We start from the raw sequence: 25,923 nt of genomic DNA on the forward strand, positions 1-25,923 counted from the left end.
GATTTGTGACTACTGCAATCTCGGCGCGTACAAACAGCTCCTCACATTTAATCTGCCATCAGCGTTCCAGTGTATATTACCCTGAACACGTATTTTCGCAGAAGCTTTCCCAAAATGCCTTTGAAACCAACTCGAGACTTCGAAACCAACTTGTAATTCCTAAGAACATCTAATAATATCATTGCACTACTAGCGACCGATTTTTATATATGTGTCGGAATAAATTAATTTAAAATTAGATTCTTGAAAATTTAGAGTTACAAAGGTGAAGCCAAGTTTCTCGTTCAAGAGAAATCTGACTTGTATACCCGTGAAAAAATTGAATTTCGCTTATTTTTATGCTTGTTTAAATGATCTCCGGAGCACTTTCATCTCGGTCCGGTTTGTATAATGGTTGAGATAGGGAATGATCATACTGTATTATATTTTTATACAGTGATAAATACAAAGGATTGTTTTAAACGCCAAAAAAAAATATTTTGGTACGAGTACAATATCTTGAGCTAAAAAATAAGTCGTATTGAACAAATTCTATTAAGAATTGATTGTCAGCATGACGAGGCTTTACTAGTGATTTAAAAATAAGGCAGAAAATGCAGGAGCCTGTAGGGCTTTTTTCATTGAAAATGGGGATTTCTAAGGGTTATCTGCCAGTCTTTTCGCGATTTCAAAAAATATGAAGAGGAAACACTGGCGCCAATACATGTGGTGTAACTATGATCAAAAATTTAAATTATGTAAGTTGTGTATAAGGGTGAGGGCTTTATCTTTTGCCCGTGTTTGAACACTACAACAATGTGACCAAGAAATTAAGGTTAGATTTAACTGTTCAATCTAAACCACCAAATTGCTGTACTTATGAGTGATATTTTCATTTATTTTAATAAAGCTTTATCTTTTATTCTGGGGCTATTTACGTTTTGTTACAATAGATAGGAAGTTCAGAAAAAAGTCAACTTTGCTATTTCAGGTTTCCCAGCGACTGCTATTATGATATTTGTTTTCACTAATATTTAAATGGGAATATTCTTTCAATCTTCCCATTTTATGTAGTCCTTTTTCTCATGTTGGTTCTCTTTGAGGGACTGGGGTTCTTATTGCTCCCCTATTGCTACACTTGTTTCAAGTTTTTTTTTCTTTTAGGTATATTCTTGGCCCCCTGGATGTGTTTCAGGTGTCAGTGAAATTAGGATAATCTCTCAAAGCAAATTTAAACTTAAAATATGATTAACTTATAATTATACACATATTTAGGAGAAAAGGGACATTTACCTGATAATAATGGGCAGGTGCAACATTAAACATTATATTCTGGAGAGAGCGCTGATTAGGAAAGTGAAATGTATTACTCTGTTGTGATTATAGTGTTTCCTCTAGCAGAACCCACAGGCAACATTGATGCCCCTATTTCCCATTCAGACAGTTTAGCCTGGCTTTTATTCTATCCAAAACAACTTTTGAGCTAGCCCATGTGACTTAGAATAAAAGTTTGGACGTATTTCAGAATTAGTAAAAATCCTTGTAAGTATATTGCTAAGGCTAAAAAAAAATAAAAAGAAGGAGATATAAAGGTATAGCATAGCTCAAGAGAACTGAATGAAAACAGACCCGATCGTTGAAACTCCTTTAAAGCACACATTAGTACGAATACATTAGCATTTCATTTATAGGCGTCCATTACACTATTACTGAAAGAGAGATTAAACTAGAATAGGCCATGTTAAATTACTTGAAATTAATGGAGGTAAACTTGTAGTGCATGACCATTTCTAAGGGCAACGTGGTATTATAATAAATTAGTTGGTCTGCAATCAAATTTCTTTTTTGTACACCTTTTAAATTTCATAGTTGCTTTCCTGACAATGCACCCTAACTCCCTAACGGCTGCCAATATAGCCCTAGGATATTTAGTGAAAATGCTAAAACAATAGATTTCTTACTTTATAATATGGAACATGTTCCTATTAGTCAAATTATTGTATTTTCTTCTATTGTTATTTAAATTTTTAAATAATATTTTTATCCAATAAATTAAACTGCAATAACTTAGGCCAACTATTTTTCATAGGTCAAGAATTCAGGAAACCTGTTGACAATAAAGACATGACAACATAAGATGAAAAACCATAAATAAATCTCTTATGTGGGGGCATATCTGGGACCATCAGGGGGTGGACTGGAGTGCAGTGTCAGAAGTGTGACCATAAAACTTTTGAAGATCATAAAATAAGGAATCTAATGACACTACTTTTATTCTATTAATATATTTCTTTTAGCAGTGGTCATGCATTTGAGGTTTACCAAAATTAATCCTAGAATTAGACTGTATTATATTTAATATTCTTGAAATTAACCATTAGTAGGTGTCTAATTTTGTCCACTGGTTCTAGAACAAGTATAAATTAAAAAAAATTTAATTAATTTCAGACTGTCATATTATATTTTTTTATATTCAATGATACAATTGTATCATTCACACTCTAAAAAAGGACATACTACAAAAGTAATACAGCTCATTTAAAACTTTATAATACACTTACTTCTATATTTACTTTTTGAAAAAACATAAAATAACCCCCCCTCCTTAAGGGTCCATCATGTCCCAAAAATTATAGATACATGATCTTTAATCACCAAAAAGTCCAAAATGCAGGCTTCTGGAGTTCCCCCGTGGGACACCAGAGTTGTGACAAAACGTGTATCCGTCTCGACAGTGGGTCGGTTATTAAGTCGTGTTCTGGGATTGTCCCTGGGGTCTCTGATCAGGGTTGATGGGAAGCAGGCTTGAGGTCGGATTTTCTTGAAGATGCTTTAATACTGTGACAGGATCATCCCTTTGCCTTCAGCAAGCAAGGGTTAAGATTTTCAATGCCGAAAGTCTCTCAGGGCAAGAGAGGCTTCTCAAGTTGTATGGCATTTTGGTAGCACACTTTTGAGGAGTTGTTTACCTCCCTTGAATTGAGGGGAAGCCAGTGTTGTACCAAACTCCAGCACTGGGCATACCCTAAAGGTGTACATCTCTTCAATAGCTTGCAGGTTGTGGCTGAAAAAGTTCTTTTAATGGTGCCAAGACATCTCCCCTGCATTTGCAACAGGTGATGGGACATGCTGATGGCACTTCTCAACTGCTGGTGCTAGATTAGAGTGGCTGCTGAGTCCAGGATTGTTCAATGAGTAATATTGCCTATCACTACTGAGTACTAGGTAGAGCACCGTCCACATTTCAGCATTGTACTGTAGCAGTCACTTTTTTGACTAGTAGGCTAAGATGTTCAAGTCAATCTGCAGGGAGGCTCGTGCTTCATCAGCATTTACTGCCCCTGCAAGCTTGGAGTCATCAGTCTAGAAGTTTATTTTATTTTTTGGCAGCCAGGGGCATTGCTGATATAAATTTTGAATAACATTGCATCAAGCCAACTGTCCTGGGGTACTCTGCTCTTCACTACTTGTGGGTTGGAGTAAACTAGAGAGTGTTCACCAGTATAGACTATAACAACCTGTGTTCTTTCTGTCAGGAACAACATAGCCCAGTCAATGTCTTCTTCAGTTTATTACAGGCAGTCTAGTTTAAGCTTCAGTCAACAATAAGGAACCTTCCCAGATGCCTTAACCTGGCCAAGGAGAAAACAAAATCAAGTGAAACCTCTTAATCTATGAGCTTAGTAATGTAATTGTATGCATTGAGCAGGTTTATGTCTATCCACCTGCCTTTCCTTAAACTGTGTTGGCAGTTGTGTAAAAGGTTATTGGCTGTCAAGTCTTGTATGATGGCATCATTTACCATGCCTTCCATAATTTTAGAGGGGATAGAGGTCAGACTGAGAGGTCTACAGGTAGCATATTATGAGTCCTCTAATCTTTGGGGACTATATTGGTATTTAAAAATGTCTGAAAGATCTTAGCTGATGGGAGGGATATCTGGTTTACCATTTCTGTCAAAAACCATGGATATATTCCATTTGGAACCCTTGCTTTAGTTATATTGAACTTGATAGCCATTTATGGGCCTCTATTGTAGTGAATGTCATCTTGGGCATAGCAGTAGTGATACACTTAGGCAGTAGGCTTGAAAGTTGCCCATTGGGGGTCTTCTTTACAAACGTTTGCTAAGAGAGATGTTTTAAGTTTATTTGCCCCACTTGGTATGAGGTGTCTGACTGGTTTGACCAAGCACAAATATCTCTAGAACAGTTTGGGCTTTCTTTGCTACACTTTGCAAATTTCTCTTTAGACTCAGTGAGCTTGGTGCAATGTTGGTAACCTTACCAACATTGTCACTCAATTTCTGGCTGGTTTACACTTGGTGAAATCCTCTCCTGTTTGAGTTTTCTAATATTTAGCCTATTTGTTTTCTTTTTCCTCTTTCAGTGGATGTATAGCAAAGTATTTGGTATATTTATGAAAAAATCCAGGAGTGTTTATTTTCTAGCTCAATCAACAGTTTTTTGAAACATAATCATGATATATTCCTATTTAATGTGGGGGTCTAGATAACCATTTCAAGTTCCTCCCTTAAATTTTTGTAATTAATATCCTATATATTATTTTTGTGTGTTTTCTCTTCCTGCAATTAAACAGTAAAGCTGAGACTACATATATATGGTTGCTGAAAGCAAGGTGTCTGAGAAGCTCATTTCTTAGCATTTTTTTTCCCCAATAGTCCATGATGGCTAAATGTAGAAGACTGAGTATTTGATTAAGAATGCTCCAGGTTGAAGTATCAACAGACTGGAGATGGAAATTCAATTCAGGAATAAAGAAAATAGGAAGCTAAGTAGAAAATCTGCTACCCTTAACCCAAATGACTTTCAGCATGTTAAAACTTATGGTACTTGTCTGTTATATAAAACACACTCAAGAAGTGAAGTTTGGTGAATATATATATATATATATATATATATATATATATATATATATATATATATATATATATATATATATATATATATATATATATATATATATATATATATATATATATATATATATATATATATATATATATATATATATATATATTTCAAGGCAGTTTTTAGGATTGAGAGTGTTTTCTTCTGGAGAGTGGAAAAGCTATAGCCTAATATCATCAAGATGATCAAGAGAGTTAATAGTCCATCAATAATAAGGAAAGCATAAAAAAGTAACCTCTAAATATTTTGGTAAATTTATAGGTGGTACTATAATTTAGCTAAGATGAAAGTGAAAATGTCATTTTATGCTCTTTCATAATTTAACAATTGCTTCTGGGGCTAGTTGCATCTTGAGCCATTACTGGACCCCCAAAAGTATTTCATTTAATTTTGCAATTTTGCTAGTTAACACAAAATTGTGTTAGAGTCACAATTTTGTGACGAGCTCTACAAATTCATTGATGAATCTCCTAACCTTGATTTTGTTGTTACTTGTGACGCTGTTATAAAAGCCATTTCCCAACTTAAAAATAAAGCGTCTTGTGGAATAGATAAGGTGAGCACTCTACACATCATTAATGGAAGTTGTCTATTGGTGTATCACCTCAGCCTTCTCATGCAACTGATATTTGTGACAGGTATTAGTCCATCCTCGTACTGCATTGGTGGTCTGTCTCCAATTCCCAAAAAAGGGAAATCTGAGCTGCAATGTTCCTCTGTCCATCCCATCACCGTATCTACTATAACATGCCAACTTTTTGAGCTTCTTTTTCTTGATGAGTTCAGACAGAAATGTTATGGTCCCCCACATCAATTTAGTTTTCAGGCTAATCTTGGCTGTTCTCATGCTCTTACAGCAGTTTTTACTGCCCTCGCTGATGCTGAATCTTTAGGAGAAAGTATGATCCTCGCCCATCCTTGTTAAGAAACCCCATCCTTGTTAAGAAACCCCATCCTTGTTAAGAAAGGGACTAGACAGGGAGCTATCACTTCCCCAACCCTGTTCAATAATAGTGTCCTGGAAGTGCAGGCAAAGTGTCTTCCTTCATGCATTCTTGAGAGAATCGATATGTCTCTTATTTGTTATGCTGATGACATCCTGAATCTCAGCCGTACAATCCAGCGCATTGAGCAGAATTTCAAAATCCTCAAAGATGAATATTCAAAAATCGGTCTGTCTTTTAATCCTGAGAAATCCAAAGTTGGGGAATGATGGGCGTGGCGGGGCTAGTTGCCCTCCAATCATTTTCGACTATCAAAAAGGGCACTAGAACTCTCGATTTCCAATCGAATGAGCCCCCTTGGAAGTTTCTACGACGACCCCTTCCATATAAGTGCCTCTGAAAAAAAATAAAATAAATAATAATAAAACATTGGAGCCGTATGGCCTTTACTATAGGCAACGCTACAGCGTTGCGTTGCCTCTGATATAAAAACTTGCTCTGACGGATACATTGCTCCCATCTATATTACTTTCCTCATCTGATAATAGTAATACGCCTATATACATGAATGATGTTGTGAAACTCACACCCCGAATATGTGAAATATATACTGCCTTCTATGTTTTCCCTCCTCTAGAAACTGCTCACACCTCATCTCAGGCTTCAAGTTTCCAATAGACCCTGGTATATTTGCTAGAGCCGCCTCTGTCATCATATTATTTGAATTGTCGCAAGCTTTGAGCTAACGATACTGATTAATTTCATTTAATAGACTTCAAAATGCTTTGCATGAGATAATTTGCTGATGTAGAATTGAGTTTTAATATTTGAATTCAGAAAGATGCGACCCCCTCACGGCTGAACCGTCTATACGTTTGTGCTTTCTCTGATTTCTTTTTTATATTGCTGTCTCACTACGCATGTCTGTATTGCACCTGTAACATTGTGCTAGATATACTTTATTACACATAACCTTATTTCTTTTCAAGGTTTGTCTATTTGTTGACTTTTGAATGCCTAGCTTTATTTCAATTAACAACGTTGACTTACTTAAGATTAGCTCTAGGTGTGATGAATTGGGCGATTTTTTGGTTATAATGTATAAAATTTTGAGCGGTGACAAATACCTCTTTAGGTTTGAGCCTGGGTTTGTGACAGTGGCAATATTTTTGATATGATTTTTTAAAAGTTATCTAGCAGCAAAAACAAAACAAAAATGCCTGCCTGAAAAAATATACTACAACTTAAAACTTATCGCAAAAACCAGATGTACTGGCTCGTCTTACGGGGGTTAGGAATCGTCAGAACAGTCTATTTAGTAAAAGCAGTAGAAGATAGGATAAGAAGACATAGAATTTGTTTTCTCTGGTACTTACGAAAAAATATAGTCTATGTATATTTTTAACTCGTTTTACTATTTTTATGTTTATCGTCTTAAAGACTCTAAAGCTAGTGATAAATAAAAACAAAATAATACGTAAAATAAATGGAGTCTGGTACGCAAGATTCCTTTATTGACACTAAAAAAAAAACATAAGTTTGCGTTCAGACGCTAGATTCTGTCTCAGACTCTGTCCAAGTTTCCTGCTCAGAATGGCTGGAAGTCCAAGGTATTTTCAGAAATAGGAAATTCACAATCATAATTGTCACCTAAATAGGTGTTTTCAATTCTGAAAATGTTGCTCAATAGTTCCTATTTTAAGCTTTCAACCATTCTGAGCGGGAAACTTGGACAGAGTCTGAGACGGAATCCAGCGTCTGAACGCCACTTAAGTGAATTGGATCAATTTTGGTTTCTTAAAAGACGAGACTTAAAAAAGACATAATGAATAATTTTAGGCTATAGTTCTTATCAGATTTTTCTTCTTCTTTTTTAGTATATAGGCTTCTTTTTTTTTAGATTTTTATTATTCAGTTTTTGGCTATAGTTCTTATCAGATTTTTCTTATTCTTTTTTAGAATAATCTATCATTTGATGAGTTTCTTCTCCGCACGCACGACCGAAGCCGGCATGACCGAAGAGATGACAATTAATTTATGAGAGGAAGAAAGGTAGAAAAGATGTATGCCTATATGCATGTAGCCTATATATTGCATGATTTCTTTTGAAAACTTTACGATCATACTAAACAAATTCGTACAAGAAGGGTCTGTGTAATTTGATACTAATAATTATTCTTTAATAGTTCTATAAAGAAAAAAGAAAAAGAAGAAAAGATGGGAGGAGGAAGCGAAGGAAAAAAAGAAATATACAGTACAATAAAGACAGAGAAAGACAGGGGGGAAGGGTAGTTTGAGTAGGTAATAGCCATTACCAAAATTAGAACGCGTCGAAATCTCATTTAACTGCAAAGAGAGCTTGTAAGTTTTACTACTAATGAGCAAATTAATCAGCGAACAAAATAAAAGAAGAGAGAGAGAGAGAGAGAGAGAGAGAGAGAGAGAGAGAGAGAGAGAGAGAGAGAGAGAGAGAGAGAGAGAGAGAGAGAGAGAGAGAGAGATAGAGAGAGAGATAGAGAGATATAGAGAGAGAGAGAGAGAAAGAGAGGGAGCGCGAGAGAGAGAGAGGTGCAGGTGGTGTGTGTATGACAGACACATAGTTAAAAAAGAGGCCAGACAAGGTATCATATTACTAAAGAGAGTGATTGAAAGCTTTCCTTGTAAGGAAGAGATTAAGCGGCGAACGAAATAAAAAAAGAAAAGGGAGAGAGATCGAGAGAGGGAGAGACCTAGAGAGGGGACCGGTGATATTAGTGTGAAAAACCCTTAGAACAAGAAGCACGTCAAGGCCTCATATAACTACAGAGATCTTTTAAGTTTTGCTCCTAATGAACATATTAATTGTCTAACAAAAAAAAAGAAAAGAAAAACAGAGATGGAGAGAGAGAAATAAAGAATGACAGGGGAGACGGGTGGTTTGAGTGCGAAAGACCCTTAATAAAAAAAAAGAATTGCGCCAAGGTCTCATTTGACTACAGAGAGAAACTGCAAATTTTGTTCCTTATGAAAACATTAATGGGTGAGCAAAAGAAAAACAGAAAGGAGCATAATTAGCTGGACTTACTCTGTCTTAAAGGCTCCTGCTTTGTTTTCTCCACATCTGTTACAGCAGGCTTAACTTCTTTAACTTGGGGCATACCCGATGGGAGAATTCCAGGTGGCAGCATGTTCGCTCGGCTTCCAAGGCCGCCATCTATGGGAGGGAGAGAGCTATCTTCGTCGTGATCGTCGAAAGTAAGAACTATGTTATTAATATAAGCAGCTCATATTCACTAAATAACGCTTTGAAAAAACATCCGCGTTAGACACGTCAATACAGAGACACTAAAGAATCTATTTACTTGCAAAAGGGGATTCATATCTGATAGTATCTGCGCTGCACAATATAAAATTGTTTAAAGTGACCCCTTGTTTTGACTAAATTATTTTATATCGCAAATAAAATAAAAATGGCCTAGCCAGATAGGAAAAATTGGAAAAAATTTTATGCTTCGTTCTTTAGATTGGAGGAGCTGCTTCCTCTGTGTATGTTTGCTTAATCTTGACTAAACAGAAAAACTTTGATTTTAAAACTTTCCTTCTTCATTAAGTAAAAATATGTTACCTGTATCGAGAAGGATAGGAAGTTGACTTCTCAAAAGACGTGTGAAGACCTATTTCCTTTATGCATGTCTTTAAAGAAAATTTTACAAAACTTCTGGCCTCCACCCCACCCCGCCACAAATGCCAGAAATTCCAAGATTCTCCCCATAATTTTCTCTAATTTTTAGATTAGTTGCTCTTGCTGTTCTGACGATTCATAACCCCAGTAATAAGAGCCAGTAAATCTGGTTTTTGCGATAAGTTTTAAGTTGTAGTATTTTTTTTCAGGCAGGCATTTTTGCTTTGTTTTTGCTGCTAGATAACTTTTAAAAAATCATATCAAAAATATTGCCACTGTCACAAACCCAGGCTCAAACCTAAAGAGGTCTTTGTCACCGCTCAAAATTTTATACATTATCACCAAAAAATCGCCCAATTCATCACACCTAGAGCTAATCTTAAGTAAGTCAACGTTGTTAATTGAAATAAAGCTAGGGCATTCAAAAGTCAACAAATAGACAAACCTTGAAAAGAAATAAGGTTATATGTAATAAAGTATATCTAGCAAAATGTTACTGGTGCAATACTGACATGCGTAGTGAGACAGCAATATAAAAAAGAAATCAGAGAAAGCACAAACATATAGGCGGTTCAGCCGTGAGGGGGTCGCATCTTTCTGAATTCAAATATTAAAACTCCTTCTTATCCTATCTTCTACTGCTTTTACTAAATAGATTTATTAAGCATAAATAGCGTACGTATACAGTAACAAATAAGGTGGCTTTGTTGGGTTTTGAGGGCCTCCCATTGACCTCTGGGCCTTCATCCCTTGTCAAGGAAGGAGCCTTTGTTGGTCGCGAAAATTGCCAGAAATCCCCTGCCTCCACTCGTTACGGTCGTGAGCTCCGGCCTACGGCCCTCATATGCTCGTTACCATCTCACATTTCTTTGTCCATTCTCATGCTTTTGAAATTATCCTGCATAAATTTTGACACCTTTAAGTCGATTAATTTCGCTTCTTTTTCAGAGCAAAAAAAGTGTAAAACCCACAGTATAATAGTTTAGGCAGTGTAGCAATTTAATTATGTACGAAAAACTGAAGCATAATAATCCACTTCCAGAAGGCTAAAATACTAAAAGAAAAAACTCAATATATACATGAATTTAAGCATATAAAGGTACTGCATTTTCTTTCCAATCATTTACTATATCAAATGATCAGCGCTGTCAGTTTTGGGATGTACTAATATCAAGATTTAGCTACCACTAATTTGAACCAATCATAATTTCTTATGAATTTTTTAGCAAACAATAAAAATCTATAAAAAATCTGAATGGCTCAAATTTGTACTAACTAAATCTCAGTATTAGTAAAGTCTCACTGTGATTGGGCCTTAAGCGGAATCAAAGAGAAAAATAGAAATTGTCACGAGTTAAATAGTTTTAATTTCAGTGGTTTAATTGTAGGTTTTTCTGAAGCTAATCAAATTATGATAGCGGGCAAGATGGTGTGTTGCCTTACTGAATTATTAATCAAGTTCAGATTCAAATGATTAGTAATTGTAATCACGAGAAGTTTTTTTTCAGCATTTAGAAACAGATCGACACAATAACCCCGCGCCGCGCCGGCGGATCGACCGAACGCCGCCGACAAGAGTTTATGTCAAGAGTTTTGTTTCAGTGGAAAAGTAGACAATGTTTGAAATAGGTTTAAAATCTTGGACGGTGTAACAGTAGCCCAATGGATTATGGTGGACAAGGAAATGAGAACCCTAATAAGAAAGCAGCACGTGTTCGTATTGGCATTTTTTTCTTTTTTTTTACTTACAGAAATCACGCGTAGCAATTCCATTTCAAATGAGCCCTTAAACATTTAACTAAGTTTTTTCGTGCCCCACTAGTAGTGAAAAAAGAAAAGAAAAAGAGGGCACATTAGTGCTTCCAATACAAAAAATGGATATTCCTTGCTGTTCAAGGGGGAAGGGTAGGGAGTGCTGTAATTTTTCTGTTTGGAAATTCTGACAAGGACAATTCCAATGATTTAGTTTTCATTTCAAACCGACACCTTTTTTTATGGTTTTTGGGTAGTTTTCGAAAATCCCATCAATTTGTTTTCTCTACAAACTTGAACTTTAAGATAAATCGAATCATAAGTTACTCTTTCAGCATCAACTCTTCATTGTATTTTTTTTTTCGCGACGAAGTGCCTTGGTAAAATAAGCAAATAAATAATATATTGTGCCCACCTTACTCTTCACATGACTTCATTTCAACATTAAGATGGAATTCTCAGTATGACGTCATTTCGGTTGCAATCTCCATGCAGCCTTTTATATGTGTTAGTGACGTCACAGTATGAGCATCAAAGCAGTGTGAAAAATGTGACGTCACCTTTGTCATAAATAAGGGAATCCACATGGTGTAGTAGTCAGTTAATTATTGATAAAGCAATATTGCAACATTTGACGATGATTTTAAAAGTTCTTGTTGTCGGAGTTCCAATCTCTGTTGCTACAATATCAGCCTGGTGGGCTGTTAAGAAATATATGGAACCTGAAACGGAGGCATGCTCAAGGAGTTCAACAGAAATTCAGAATGATTTTATAGAAGAAAAGATGGATAAATCAAGGACCAACGATGGAGCAAGGGATCAAGTGATCAAGGGATTACACAAAGGCGTACAAATTTTCAAAAATATAATCTGCTCTATCACCGGTGTATATCACCGGTGTCTCGTATTTATATCACCAATTTACTCGTGGATAACCAGCTTATCCCGAGGTGAAGAAATCGCCAAGGATGATGAAAAAAAAGTGACGCAAAACCCCCACCGGCAAATACTGAAAATGAAGCAATTATTCAACCAACTAATGCAGCCATGGCCTCGATCAATGAGCTAACCAAGACTCCAGTTAAAGAAGCTTTTCCAAACATGAAAAGACAGTTTAAAAAGAAAGCTCGACCTGGAACAAGAGTCAAGCCTAAAAACGAAAGAGACTCAGCCCCTTCTGCTGAGACAAAGCGAAAAAAGGCGACGGCAGAAGTAAAATTCAAGGACTTTAATACAGAGCCATCCACAAAGGAAAAAACAACAGACAGCTGGGAGTAGCTTCTGGACGAAGAGAAAATTCAACCAAATACTGCAGCCATGGCCTCGATCAATGAGCTCACCAATACTCCAGTTTAAGAAGCTTTTCCAAACCTGAAAAGACAGTGTTATAAGAAAGCTCGACCTGTAACAATAGTAAATACTAAAAACGAAATAGACTAATCCCCTTCTGCTGAGACAAATCTAAAAAAGGCTACTGAAGAAGTAAAAGTCAAGGACTTTAATACAGAGACATCAACAAAGGAACAAAACCCAGAGAGCTGGGAGGAGCTTCTGGACGAAGAGAAAATTCAACCAACTAATGCAGCGATGGTCTCGATCCATGAGCCACCCAAAACTCCAGTTAAAGAAGCTCTATATGAGAGCGATTCAACTTCTTTTCAACTTCCAAATATGAAAAGACGGTTTGAAAAGAAAGCTCGACCTGGAACAAGAGTCAAGCCTAAAAACAGAAAAGACTTAGCCCCTTTTGCTGAGACAAAACAAAAAAAGGTGACGGAAGAAGTAAAATTCAATGACTTTACTCCAGAGCCAGCAACAAAGGACAAAATACCAGACAGCTGGGAGGAGCTTCTGGAAGAAGAGGAAATAACCATACAAGAAAAAGAACAGTGTCAAGACAGTGCTTCTCAGACCAAAATGAACCAGAAAGCACATCAAGCACATAAGAATAATGACAGTTCAGGACCTAGGACTTCTTCCTATAAAGGTCAAAGGAGACGTAGGTCCTTTATACTTGATTCTTTTAAAGATCAAGAGACAATGCAAAAAAGGAGAGAATTTTACTCTATTCTTGAGTTACCTGAAAACGCGACTCAAGAAGAAATTAAAAAGGCGTATAGAAGATTGGCTTTAAAATGGCATCCAGATAAAAATATAGATCTTGGGGAAGAAGTTAATATTCTTTTTCAGAAAATAGGCGAGGCTTATTCAGGTTTGATGAACCCTAACAAAATATGCAAAAGTGACTTATTCAGAAGTGATGCCAAACACCAAAAGGATGATCTTTCTATTCCAGAAAAATTTCTCCTTTTTTTTGGATTTCCAATAACGAGTCGGAAAGGCCAAAAAATTATGGCTGAATTTGAAAAAAGATGGTGGGCGAAATGAAATAGATAATTTGTCAACAATTTTTATTGTTTTGAAAAATAAAGTTGTGGAATTCAACCAACTAATGCTTCGAAGGCCTCGATCAATCAGCTAACCATGACTCCAGTTAAAGAAGCTCTATATGAGAGCGATTCAACTTCTGTTCAACTTCCAAACATGAAAAGACAGTTTGAAAAGAAAGCTCGACCTGAAACAAGAGTCAAGCCTAAACACGAAAAAGATTCAGCCTCTTTTGCTGAGACAAAACGAAAAAAGGCGACGGAAGAAGTAAAAGTCAATGACTTTACTCCAGAGCCAGCGACAAAGGAAAAAATACCAGACAGCTGGGAGGAGCTTCTGGACGAAGAGAAAATTCAACCAACTAATGCATCGATGGCCTCGATCAATCAGCTAACCAAGACTCCAGTTAAAGAAGCTCTATATGAGAGCGATTCAACTTCTGTTCAACTTCCAAACATGCAAAAACAGTTTGAAAAGAAAGCTCGACCGAGAACAAAAGTCAAGCCTAAAAACGGAAGAGACTCAGCCCCTTTTGCTGAGACAAAGCGAAAAAAGGCGACGGAAGAAGTAAAAGTCAAGGACTTTAATACAGAGCCAGCAACAAAGGAAAAAATACCAGACAGCTGGGAGGAGCTTCTGGACGAAGAGAAAATTCAACCAACTAATGCAGCAATGGCGTCGATCAATGAGCTAACCAAGACTTTAGTTAAAGATTCTCTATAAGAAAGCTATTCTGCTTCTTTTAAACTACGAAACATGAAAACACAGTTTTAAAATAACGCTCTACCTGTAAAAAGAGACACGCATAAACGCTTAAAATACTCCGCCCATTTTGCCGAGACAGACAGAAAAAAAGCGACGGAAGAAGTAAAAGTCAATGATATTAATATAGAGCCAGCAACAAAGGAAAAAATATCAGACAACTTTGACGAGCTTCTGGACGAAGAGAAAATTCAACCAACTAATGCAGCGATGGCCTCGATCAATGAGCTAACCAAGACTCCAGTTAAAGAAGCTCTATACGAGAGCGATTCAACTTCTTTTCAACTTCCAAATATGAAAAAACCGTTTGAAAAGAAAGCTCGACCTGGAGCAAGAGCCAAGCCTAAAATCGGAAAAGATTCAGCCCCTTTTGCTGAGACAAAACGAAATAAGGCGACGGAAGAAGTAAAAGTCAATGACTATACTCCAGAGCCAGACAGCTGGGAGGAGCTTCTGGACGAAGAGAAAATTCAACCACCCAATGCATCGATTGCCTCGATCAATCAGCTAACCAAGACTCCAGTTAAAGAACCTCTATATGAGAGCGATTCAACTTCTGTTCAACTTCCAAACATGAAAAACAGTCTGAAAAGAAAGCTCGACCTGACACAAGAGTCAAGCCTAAAAACGAAAAAGACTCGGCCACTTTTGCTGACACAAAACGAAAAAAGACGACGGAAGAAGTAAAAGTCAATGACTTTACTCCAGAGCCAGCAACTAAGAACAAAATACCAGACAGCTGGGAGGAGCGTCTGGACGAAGAGAAAATTCAACCAACCAATGCATCGATGGCCTCGATCAATCAGCTAAGAAAGACTCCAGTTAAAGAAGCTCTATATGAGAGCGATTCATCTTCTGTTCAACTTCCAAACATGAAAAGACAGTTTGAAAAGAAAGCTCGACCTGGAACAAGAGTCAAGCCTAAAAACGAAAGAGACTCAGCCCCTTTTGCTGAAACAAAGCGAAAAAAGGCGACGGAAGAAGTAAAAGTCAAGGACTTTAATACAGAGCCAGTAACAAAATAAAAAATACCAAACAGCTGGGACGAGCTTCTGGACGAATATAAAATTCAACCAACTACTGCAGCGATGGCCTCGATCAATGAGCTCCCCAATACTCCAGTTAAAGAAGCTCTATATGAGAGCGATTCAACTTCTTTTCAACTTCCAAACATGAAAAGACGGTTTGAAAAGAAAGCTCGACCTGGAACAAGAGTCAAGCCTAAAAACAGAAAAGACTTAGCCCCTTTTGCTGAGACAAAACAAAAAAAGGTGACGGAAGAAGTAAAATTCAATGACTTTACTCCAGAGCCAGCAACAAAGAAAAAATACCAGACAGCTGGGAGGAGCTTCTGGAAGAAGAGGAAATAACCACACAAGAAAAAGAACAGCGTCAAGACAATGCTTCTCAGACCAAAATGAACCAGAAAGCACATCAAGCACATAAGAATAATGACAGTTCAGGACCTAGGACTTCTTCCTATAAAGGTCAAAAGAGACGTAGGTCCTATTCTTTAAAAGATCAAGAGACAATGCAAAAAAGGAGAGAATTTTACTCTATTCTTGAGTTACCTACAAACGCGACTAAAGAAGAAATTAAAAAGGCGTATAAAAGATTGTCTTTAAAATGGCATCCAGATAAAAATATAGATCTTGGGGATTCAGGTTGGCTTATTCAGGTTTGATGAACCCGAATGAAATATGCAAAAGTGACTTATTCAGAAGTGATGCCAAACGCCAAAAGGATGATCTTTCTATTCCAGAAAAATTTCTCTTTTTTTTGGATTTCCAATAACGAGTCGGAAAGGCCAAAAATATATGGCTGAATTTGAAAAAAGATGGTGGGCGAAATGAAATAGATAATTTGTCAACAGTTTTTATTGTTTTGAAAAATAAAGTTGAGAAATTCAACCAACTAATGCATCGATGGCCTCGATCAATCAGCTAACCAAGACTCCAGTTAAAGAAGCTCTATATGAGAGCGATTCAACTTCTGTTCAACTTCCAAACATGAAAAGACAGTTTGAAAAGAAAGCTCGACCTGAAACAAGAGTCAAGCCTAAAAACGAAAAAGACTTTACCGGTACTTACCTTAATATAACATAACTTAGAGAAGCAACTTGTCAATAGATTATTTCACTTGACATGGGGCAGAGGTTGTTCTTTACTACAAACAAACTGATTACAAACAGGAAAAAGCCTATGGCTTTTTCTTCTTTGAAATAGTAAGAGACGAACCTCAAACAATCAAGTAGCTAACTAATTCCCATGTATGCAATTGTTTGTTATTCCAATGATCGTCTTTTAATGTAACGAGTGGTCCAAGGCACTGGTGTTAGCCACCAGTCTCTTCGGAGGCGTGGGTTCAAATCTTACCGCTGGTATACGATTATGTTTGAAAGACTGCAGTGTGAAAAGACATCAAAAATGCAGTTTTTGGTGGAAAAATTTATTCTCTTTTAGAAATAATTTATTTTAGTTACTATAGATTTTTAACCCAATTAATTTCCTTTAAAATGAGCTATTGAACAACTCTCTACGATGTTCCAGTGCCAAGCTATCTCTGGAAACAAAGAAAAAAAAGTATCCCGTTTAGGCAGAATGTTGAAGTAGCTACCACTTTTCTTGATTTTCAAGCCAATATATTTCCCTTGCTGTTCAAGCCAAGGGACAGAAAGTTTACAATACAGGGGTTCCGGATAAGGCGGTTCTAATGGTGTACTTTTTGTTTTGATCTGAATCCTTTTTTAGGAGCTATGGGTTTTTATATTTCTTAAAATTGGACGTGATCGTCTCTTACTAGGTTGCTAGCTACCGCAGCAACCCGGATTCAGCTTCTTTTCAACTTCCAAATATGAAAAAACAGTTTGAAAAGAACGCTCGACCTGGAACAAGAGCCAAGCCTAAAAGCGGAAAAGACTCAGCCCCTTTTGCCGAGACAGAACGAAAAAAGGCGACGGAAGAAGTAAAAGTCAATGACTTTACTCCAGAGCGAGCAACAAAGGAAAAAATACCAGACAGCTGGGAGGAGCTTCTGGACGAAGAGAGAATTCAACCAACTAATGCATCGATGGCCTCGGTCAATCAGCTAACCAAGACTCCAGTTAAAGAAGCTCTATATGAGAGCGATTCAACTTCTGTTCAACTTCCAATCATGAAAAGACAGTTTGAAAAGAAAGCTCGACCTGGAACAAAAGTCAAGAGATTTCGAGATTTCGTCGAAATGAGATTTCGACGCGTTCTAATTTTGGTAATGACTATTACCTACTCAAACTACCCTTCCTCCCTGTCTTTTTCTTTATTGTACTGTATGTTTCTTTTTTCCCTTCGCTTCCTCCTCCCAACTTTTCTTCTTTTTCTTTTTTCTTTATAGAATTATTAAAGAAATTACACAGACCCTTTTTGTACGAATTTTGTTTAGTATGATCGTAAAGTTTTCAAAAGATATCATGCAATATATAGGCTACATGCATATAGACATACATCTTTTCTACCTTTCTTCCTCTCATAAATTAATTGTCATCTCTTCGGTCATGCCGGCTTCGGTCGTGCGTGCGGCGAAGAAACTCATCAACTGATCGATTATACTAAAAAAGAAGAAGAAAAATCTGATAAGAACTATAGCATAAAACTGAAGGAGAAAAATCTAAAAAAAAGAAGCCTATATACTAAAAAAGAGGAAGAAAAATCTGATAAGAACTATAGCCTAAAATTGTTCCTTATCTCTTTTTTAAGTCTCGTCTTTTAAGAAACCAAAATCAATCCAATTCACTTAAGTGGCGTTCCGACGCTGGATTCCGTCTCAGACTCTGTCCAAGTTTCCCGCTCAGAATGGTTGAAAGCTGAAAATAGGATGCTATCAAGCAACATTTTCCGAACTGAAAACACCTATTTAGGTGACAATTATGATTGTGAATTTCCTATTCACAAGAGAGAGAGAGGTGCAGGTGATTTGTGTATGACAGACCCCTAGTTAAACAAGAGGCCTGCCAAGGTCTCATATGACTACAGAGAGAGCTTGAAAGCTTTTCTTGTAAGGAAGAGATTAATCGGCGAACGAAATAAAAAAAGAAAAGGGAGAGAGATAGAGAGAGGGAGATAAATAGAGAGGGAACAGGTGATTTGAGTGTGAAAAACCCTTAGCATAACAAGAAGCCCGTCAAGGCCTGATATAACAACAGAGAGCTTTTAAGTTTTGCTCCTAATGAACAGATTAATTGCCGAACAAAAAAAAGAAAAGAAAAACAGAGATGGAGAGAGATAAATAAAGAATGAAAGGGGAGACGGGTGGTTTGAGCGCGAAAGACCCTTAATAAAAAAAAGAATTGCGCCAAGGTCTCATTTGACTACAGAGAGAACCTGCAAATTTTGTTCCTTATGAAAACATTAATTGGTGAGCAAAAGATAAACAGAAAGGAGCATAATTAGCTGGACTTACTCTGTCTTATGGTTAAACTCCCTAAATCCATTGTAATGTTAATTTTCCTATGCTATGAAAAGAGATCTAGCCCTCTGACCCGGCATGTCAGCAAAACAAATTTTTCCACAAGGGATCTTTGAAAAAGGATCTAAAATTTGGCCGTTTTGTTTTTTCTGATTTAATTCCCTCGAAATAGAAAAAAAAATCTAAAGTGAAACTTGGTAGCTTTTTTGAAAAAGGTCTGGAGCGTAAAAAAAGAAAAATTTGAAAAAATTGAAAGTACTATAAAGTAAAAAAAATCTTTTAAAATTAATTGGCCCATTTGAAAATTCTGTTTTTTTTTAAATTTATTCCTCCACGATTGTTTTTACGTTTTCACAATTTAGACTCTTGTAGGGCTTGTATAAAAGCGACGAAGTCGAAATTGACTTCAAGTTGTAGCTCTTTTTATTTAGTATATTCCAAGCTTTTCAGCACTTTATTCCGAGTCGTTAATTTTATATCTATTTATAAAACAAAATAAATTCTTACTTTATTTCTCCTGTTCTACATAACCCCACTATACACCCCCTGGATGGAAACATACCCAAGGCTAAGACGGGTCAGAAACATTTTTAATTCGAGTTTGACTGCTGAGAGAATCCCATGAGAATGACTAGGAGAAAAAAGATCAACAAAGGATGGTTTAATCTAAAACATGTGCGATAAGTACATAAATTACACGTAATTTATTGTATAAATTACGTTGTATAAAATACGTAATTTATTGTATAAATTAAATATGCTCTGGGAGCATATTTCCAAGTTGTAGTTTTCACTATTTTGCTAATAAAGCATTCTAATCTCATTATATTTTTTTTCATTAGATTAGATAGGTTTGGTTAGGTTAAAATAATTTTGTTTAGTGTATGTATTTAATATATGTTATGCTTTACCCTGTCCCCCCCTCCCCCCCACACTATCCTAATGTCCCATAATATATCCAAAATTTGGTTCTAAACAATTAACGTTTGATAATAATTTTTTTTTATTTCATTATCATTAACAAAACTTCCCTTATCTAGTGTGTTTTATATAATAGATAAGTACTAAAAATAGTGTTATTTGTCTTACTTTTTCCTTGCGAACTCTATTTTACATGTTGAGGTGTTCTGGAGACATTTTCCGGAGAAATTTTCACCTGGGTTGGAACTGTCTGGAATATTTTTCCATTGGAGGGGGGAATATCCGTGAGAAAAATTCTTCATGGTGAAATTAACCATGGAAGCATTTTTCAACTGGAAAGGGAGGATTCTTTTTTGGTTAGATTAAGAATTTTGTATAGTATTTGATCATTAGCGGCCTTATACCTCATAATATGGGAGGGGGGGGGGCAAGGTATGCCACAGGAGTATACAAATATAAAATACAAGCGCTGCCCCCTCCCTGTCCCGACCTATAACCGCCAATGTATTGGATTAAGCTAATGAGGGTACCCATTAATTAAATTAAAAAAAAAAATCTTAGGGGAGAAGATAGGAGTACTCATTTTGCGATGAGCAGCCTGTAATGGAAGGAACTAACCAAAACCTGATTCAAGGTCAAATTAGGCTTATATGGGTGGTATGCAACGTGTAATGTATGGGTAGCAATGTATATAAATTACAAAACGACACAATCATTCTCCTGAACATAATCATACTTTAAACGTTTGAAGAGGGAAAACCTAACCGGAGGGGAGATGGGGAGGTAAAAGGCACCTTAAAAACAGAGCGACTCGGCCCAATAGTAATCGAAGCTCTAAAAAGCAGAATTTTTATAACAATAGACCCATAAAAAAGTCAATTTTTTAATCTTATTCCATATATATAAGACTCGTTAAGTTTCATATTATTTGTTTTTCAACTTTTTCCTCAATCTTTTTTTGGTTTTTATCCGAAGGGTCAAGTGCCATTTTTATTGAGGACTCACCTACCAGGTGACAGGAGGACCAGCGGTTCAGTCTGCCTCTGGACAAGAGTGAACTATATTTACAATTCAGCTGGCCTAGATAAACAAAATGAATACTTTCATTTCTTTTCAAGAGGAAAATGGTTATCTTCTAGTTATTTTTCTTATTTTTGCCTCTGGTAGGTTTTGTTTTGGAAGTGGTTGCAAATGTGCTCTACTTTACTACTGTGTTATGTTAGAGACTTTTTTTTTAATTTTTTAATCGGAATTCATGTTCAGAGTGCCTGATCCCAGTCAGAAAAGTAACAAATGACGTATGGTGTTATCACTGATATAATCAAATAAAATTTGACAAGAACGCAATTGACAACCCTGATTTGAAACAACAGGAGCCAACTAGATTCACTCAAGAACTCAGTTAATTTTTCAGCCCTCCTTTCCCTCTTTTACACATAAATGATTATTGATAATTACACTATTCTAAATACATTTTGCGCGCTAAAAAGTTTAGCTAGAGTGGTATTCCTTTAAATATGGTTTTCGGAAAAACATAGCATAATTAATTTCTTTTAAAATTGCTTGTTTTCTCACTGCCTTCTTCGATTACTAACTTACTTTTCGTATTTCAGGTCCTTCCTTCCAAGGGAAACTTCTATTCCTAATGAGTCTACAGATGATACGAGGGATTCAGTATCAGATGCAGGATCAGCTCTCATTGAGAAACCCAGCAATTCTTTTCAAACGGTTTTTTTCATATTTGGAAGTTGAAAAGAAGTTGAATCGCTCTCGTTTAGAGCTTCTTTAACTGGAGTCTTGGTTAGCTCATTGATCGAGACCATCGCTGCATTAGTTGGTAGAGTTTTCTCGTCGTCCAGAAGCTCTTCAAAGGTGTCTGATATTTTTTCCTTTGTTGCTGGCTCTATATTAATATCACTGACTTTTACTTCTTCCGTCGCTTTTTTTCGTTCTGTCTCGGCAAAAGGGGCTGAGTCTCTTCCGTTTTTAGGCTTGACTTTTGTTCCAGGTCGAGCATTCTTTTCAAACTGTCTTTTCATGTTTGGAAGTTGAACAGAAGTTGAATCGCTCTCATATAGAGCTTCCCAAGACACATCCAATACATATTTTGAGATAACCATTTTGTTCAGCATAGTTGATTTCCAGATTGAAATTATGTCTTTGAGGATGACAACCCCCTCACAGCCCTCAGGGCAAGGGTTGTAAGTTATGCCGCCGTTGGGATATAAGGTTTTTATAGAAAGTGTTGTTGTAGATACTTCAAAAAAGGCTCATTCGATTGGAAATTGAAATGACTAGTGCCCATTTTGATAGTCGAAAGTGATTGGGGGGCTACTAACCCCCTCTGACGACCACCATTTCCCCAAACACATCCAAACAAAATTTTGAGATAGAAATTTTCTTCAACTTAGTCGAAAGTTCTGCAAAGTAGGTCTTTAAGGGTGACACCCCTCCCCCCCCCCCCCCAGCCCTCAGGTCAAGGGTTGTAAGTTATGCCCTGGGGGCATATAAGGTTTTATTGAAAGATTTGTCATAGAAACTTCAAAAGGGCTCATTTGATTGGAAATTGAAAGGGCTAGTGCCTTTTTTAATAGTTGAAAGTGATTGGAGAGCAACTAACACCCCTCTCACTTCCACCATTTCCCCATACACAGTCAATCAAAATTTTGAGATAGCCGTTTTTTTAACGTAGTTGAAAGTTCTGGAAATTAGGTCTTTGAGGATGACAATCCCCTCACAGCTCTCAGGGCAAGGGTTGTAATTTATGCCCTTTTTAATAGTTAAAAGTGATTGGAAGGGTTGACATTTTCATAGTAACGATCAATCTATCTCAAATAAACTAGAGGAGGTGTGAAACTAAATTAAACACTACTATTTGTGTCCAGATTTTTAAATGGGTGTATGTTGTTAAAAATTTATTAAAACTTTTATCCAGCATACAATTAGGAGTACAAAATATAAAGTTTGAAAAAAACGAAAAGATATAAATTATTATTTTCTTTTTACTTTAAAAGACTAAGTCAGTATAAAACGAACAGAAATTAATTAAAAAAAAAAACTTTCCACAAAATAAGTTTTTGAAAGAAAAGTAAAGAAAAAAGTAAAAACATTTATCAAATTAATCAAATGTATACAAGTCTGCTGCATGTTTATTGCTGGGGCCCTTTGGCTGCCAGGCTCCCAGTAAATATATATATATATATATATATATATATATATATATATATATATATATATATATATATATATATATAAAATATATATATATATATATATATATATATATATATATATATATATATATATATATATATATATATATATATATATATATATATATATATATATATATATATATATAGTTGAGTAGAATTATAGAATGCATTCACTACTATACAGCTTCAGCCTTCAGTTGGATTTTGAAATTGACAGCCGACAGATTGTTTCTACAGCTGAACTGTAAGTTTGCAGATTTTTTTTCTTTTGCTATTTTTAGATAAGATTTTCTTAATGTTTAATACTCAATTGCTGAATGCCTGATAGAAAATGCAATCTTCTTTCTGAAACATTTATACCCCCTCCCCCCTAAAAAAAACCTTCTATTGAGACAAAATTTAGTTATAGACTAAGCTATGTACAAGGTATGAGAATTACAGATTGAAACGGAAGGTACCCCAAATATCTGATACATAAATAATTTTTACATTATGGACTATAAGGGGGGGGGAAGGGGGCTATGATTTTAAATGATAATACCTCATTTTTTTATTAAAAGCAGGGATGCCAAAAAGATAATTATTTTTTTAATTTAAAGTGGAGACAAAAGAAACTGATATCAAAGTCCCTGGGAAATCATTGAAATATTTTTATAGACCCAGGGCCCCCCATTGGGACTTGTTCATTGTCTTGGGTATTTTGCGATTTCTCATAGGCTACTGACCTAATTTTGCTTTTGTGTGTGCTCCCTTTTAATTAGATTCTTTGGATCTTATTGAATGCCACGGCGAATCTATCAGTTTTCATATAATTTTATTTTTATCTTAATATTTTCTAAATTTTTTTGTTGTCTTTGTACCAATTTACTCTTACATTCATTTTTTTTCAATGAACACTAATCTTCTTAAAGTTATTATGGGTGTTTGTTTGAACCATATAGTGACCTAGTTAATTATTAAGTGAATTATTTTCCAAATGTAAAGCTGAGACAATATCCTATCAAGGTTGTATCCAAAGGGGGGGGGGGGTATGGAGGTATTACATTTAAATGATAAAATATCAAAATTTTTTTATTGAAAGCAGGGATGCCAAAAAGTTATTTGTTTTTTAAATTTAAAGCAGAGACGGCATCCTATCAAGGTGGTATCCAGAGGGGGGGGGGGTAGTGAGCTATCATATTCAAATGGTAATACCTCGATTTTTTTTGAAAGCAGGGATGTCAATAAGTTAATTATTTTTTTATTTAAAGCAGAGACGGTATCAAGATGGTATCCAGAGGGGGGGGGGGGCATAGGGAGGTATTATATTTAAGTGATAGTACCTTGATTTTTTATTTTTATTATTGAAAGCAGGGATGCCAAAAAGTCGAAAAGTTGACAAAAATTAACAAGATTTTCGTGAGTTATACTTGATACAGCACTTGTATAGTTTTATTGTCCAAAGGGAAAGGGACATATGCGTCCAACCCGTTTATTTTCTTATTGATGAAATGGGTTTACTTCAAAAACATTCATTCATAAGTACCAGGCAGATTCACACTAAAACGAATTGGTGTGACGAAAGCGATATCGACATCCCCACCTAACGTTACTCTCGAGTGACAATGGCGCCCTTGGTCCAGTGCCCAAGTTACATTAAAAGGCCAGGTCATAATAAAAGCTTTCAATTTTGGAGGTTCAAGGAGGAGTCTTTGACAGTCTTATGACCTTAGGGTACTAGAAGTTTCAACGTTCTTACGTATCTACAGTGGTTTAAAAAATTCGATCACCCCACAAATGATACCAAAAATATGCAAAAATATAACAAATGTAACATTTGGAATATTATAACACTTTTTTCAAAGCTTTGAAGTAAAGCAATATAGGCTAAATACCCCTAACTATATATATATATATATATATATATATATATATATATATATATATATATATATATATATATATATATATATATATATATATATATATATATATATATATATATATATATATATATATATATATATATATATATATATATATATATATATATATATATATATATATATATATATATATATATATATATATTTACTGGGAGCCTGGCAGCCAAAGGGCACCAGCAATAAGCATGCAGCAGACTTTTATACATTTGATTAATTTGATAAATGTTTTTACTTTTTTCTTTAATTTTTTTTCCAAAACTTATTTTGTGGAAAGTTTTTTTTTTAATTAATTTCTGTTCGTTTTATACTGACATAGTCTTTTCAAGGAAAAAGAAAATAATACTTTAAATCTTTTCGTTTTTTTCAGACTTTATAGTTTGGCCTCCTATTTGTATGCTGGAGAAAAATTGTCAGCAATTTTTAACAACATACGCCCTTTGAAAAATCTGGACACGAATAGTTGTGGTTAATTTAGTTTCATACCTCCTCTAGTTGATTTGAGATAGATTGATCGTGACTATGAAAATGTCAACCTTTCCAATCACTTTTAACTATTAAAAAGGGCATAAATTGAAACCCTTGCCCTGAGGGCTGTGAGGGGATTGTCATCCTCAATCACCTAATGTCCAGAACTTTCAGCTACGTTAAAAAAAACGGCTATCTCAAAATTTTGATTGGCTGTGTATGGGGAAATGGTGGAAGTGAGAGGGGTGTTAGTTGCTCTCCAATCACTTTCAACTATTAAAAAAGGCACTAGCCCTTTCAATTTCCAATCAAATGAGCCCTTTTGAAGTTTTCTATGACAAATATTACAATAAAACATAATATGCCCCCCTGGCTTACATCAAAACCCTTGACCTGAGGGCTGGGGGGGGGGTGTCATCCTGAAAGACCTAATTTGCATAACTTTTAACTACGTTGAAAAAAATTGCTCCCTCACAATTATGATTGGATGTGTTTTGGGAAATGGTGGGCGTGAGCGGTGGGTTAGTTGCCGTCCAA

At 35.7% G+C, this 25,923-nt stretch overlaps 1 long non-coding RNA gene across 7 annotated transcripts; it reads right to left on the bottom strand.

Annotated features, from left to right (window-relative positions):
- Nucleotides 1-5,846: 5,846 nt before the first annotated feature.
- Nucleotides 5,847-21,701, bottom strand: LOC148953515 (uncharacterized). Of its 7 annotated transcripts, none has more exons than XR_016141649.1 (4): nt 21,381-21,701; nt 17,911-18,003; nt 8,919-9,068; nt 5,847-6,250 (listed from the first exon to the last, which is right to left on the bottom strand). It is a non-coding gene; the product is annotated as an uncharacterized LOC148953515 (long non-coding RNA). The 7 variants fall into 7 exon arrangements; XR_016141646.1 differs by having other exon boundaries at nt 8,919-9,095; XR_016141648.1 differs by having other exon boundaries at nt 17,900-18,003.
- Between the last annotated feature and the right edge of the window lie 4,222 nt (nt 21,702-25,923).

The sequence above is a fragment of the Artemia sp. Qi Xiang Cuo genome, chromosome 4 (assembly GCF_049724085.1).
Source record: "Artemia sp. Qi Xiang Cuo chromosome 4, ASM4972408v1, whole genome shotgun sequence".
Taxonomy (NCBI): domain Eukaryota; kingdom Metazoa; phylum Arthropoda; class Branchiopoda; order Anostraca; family Artemiidae; genus Artemia; species Artemia sp. Qi Xiang Cuo.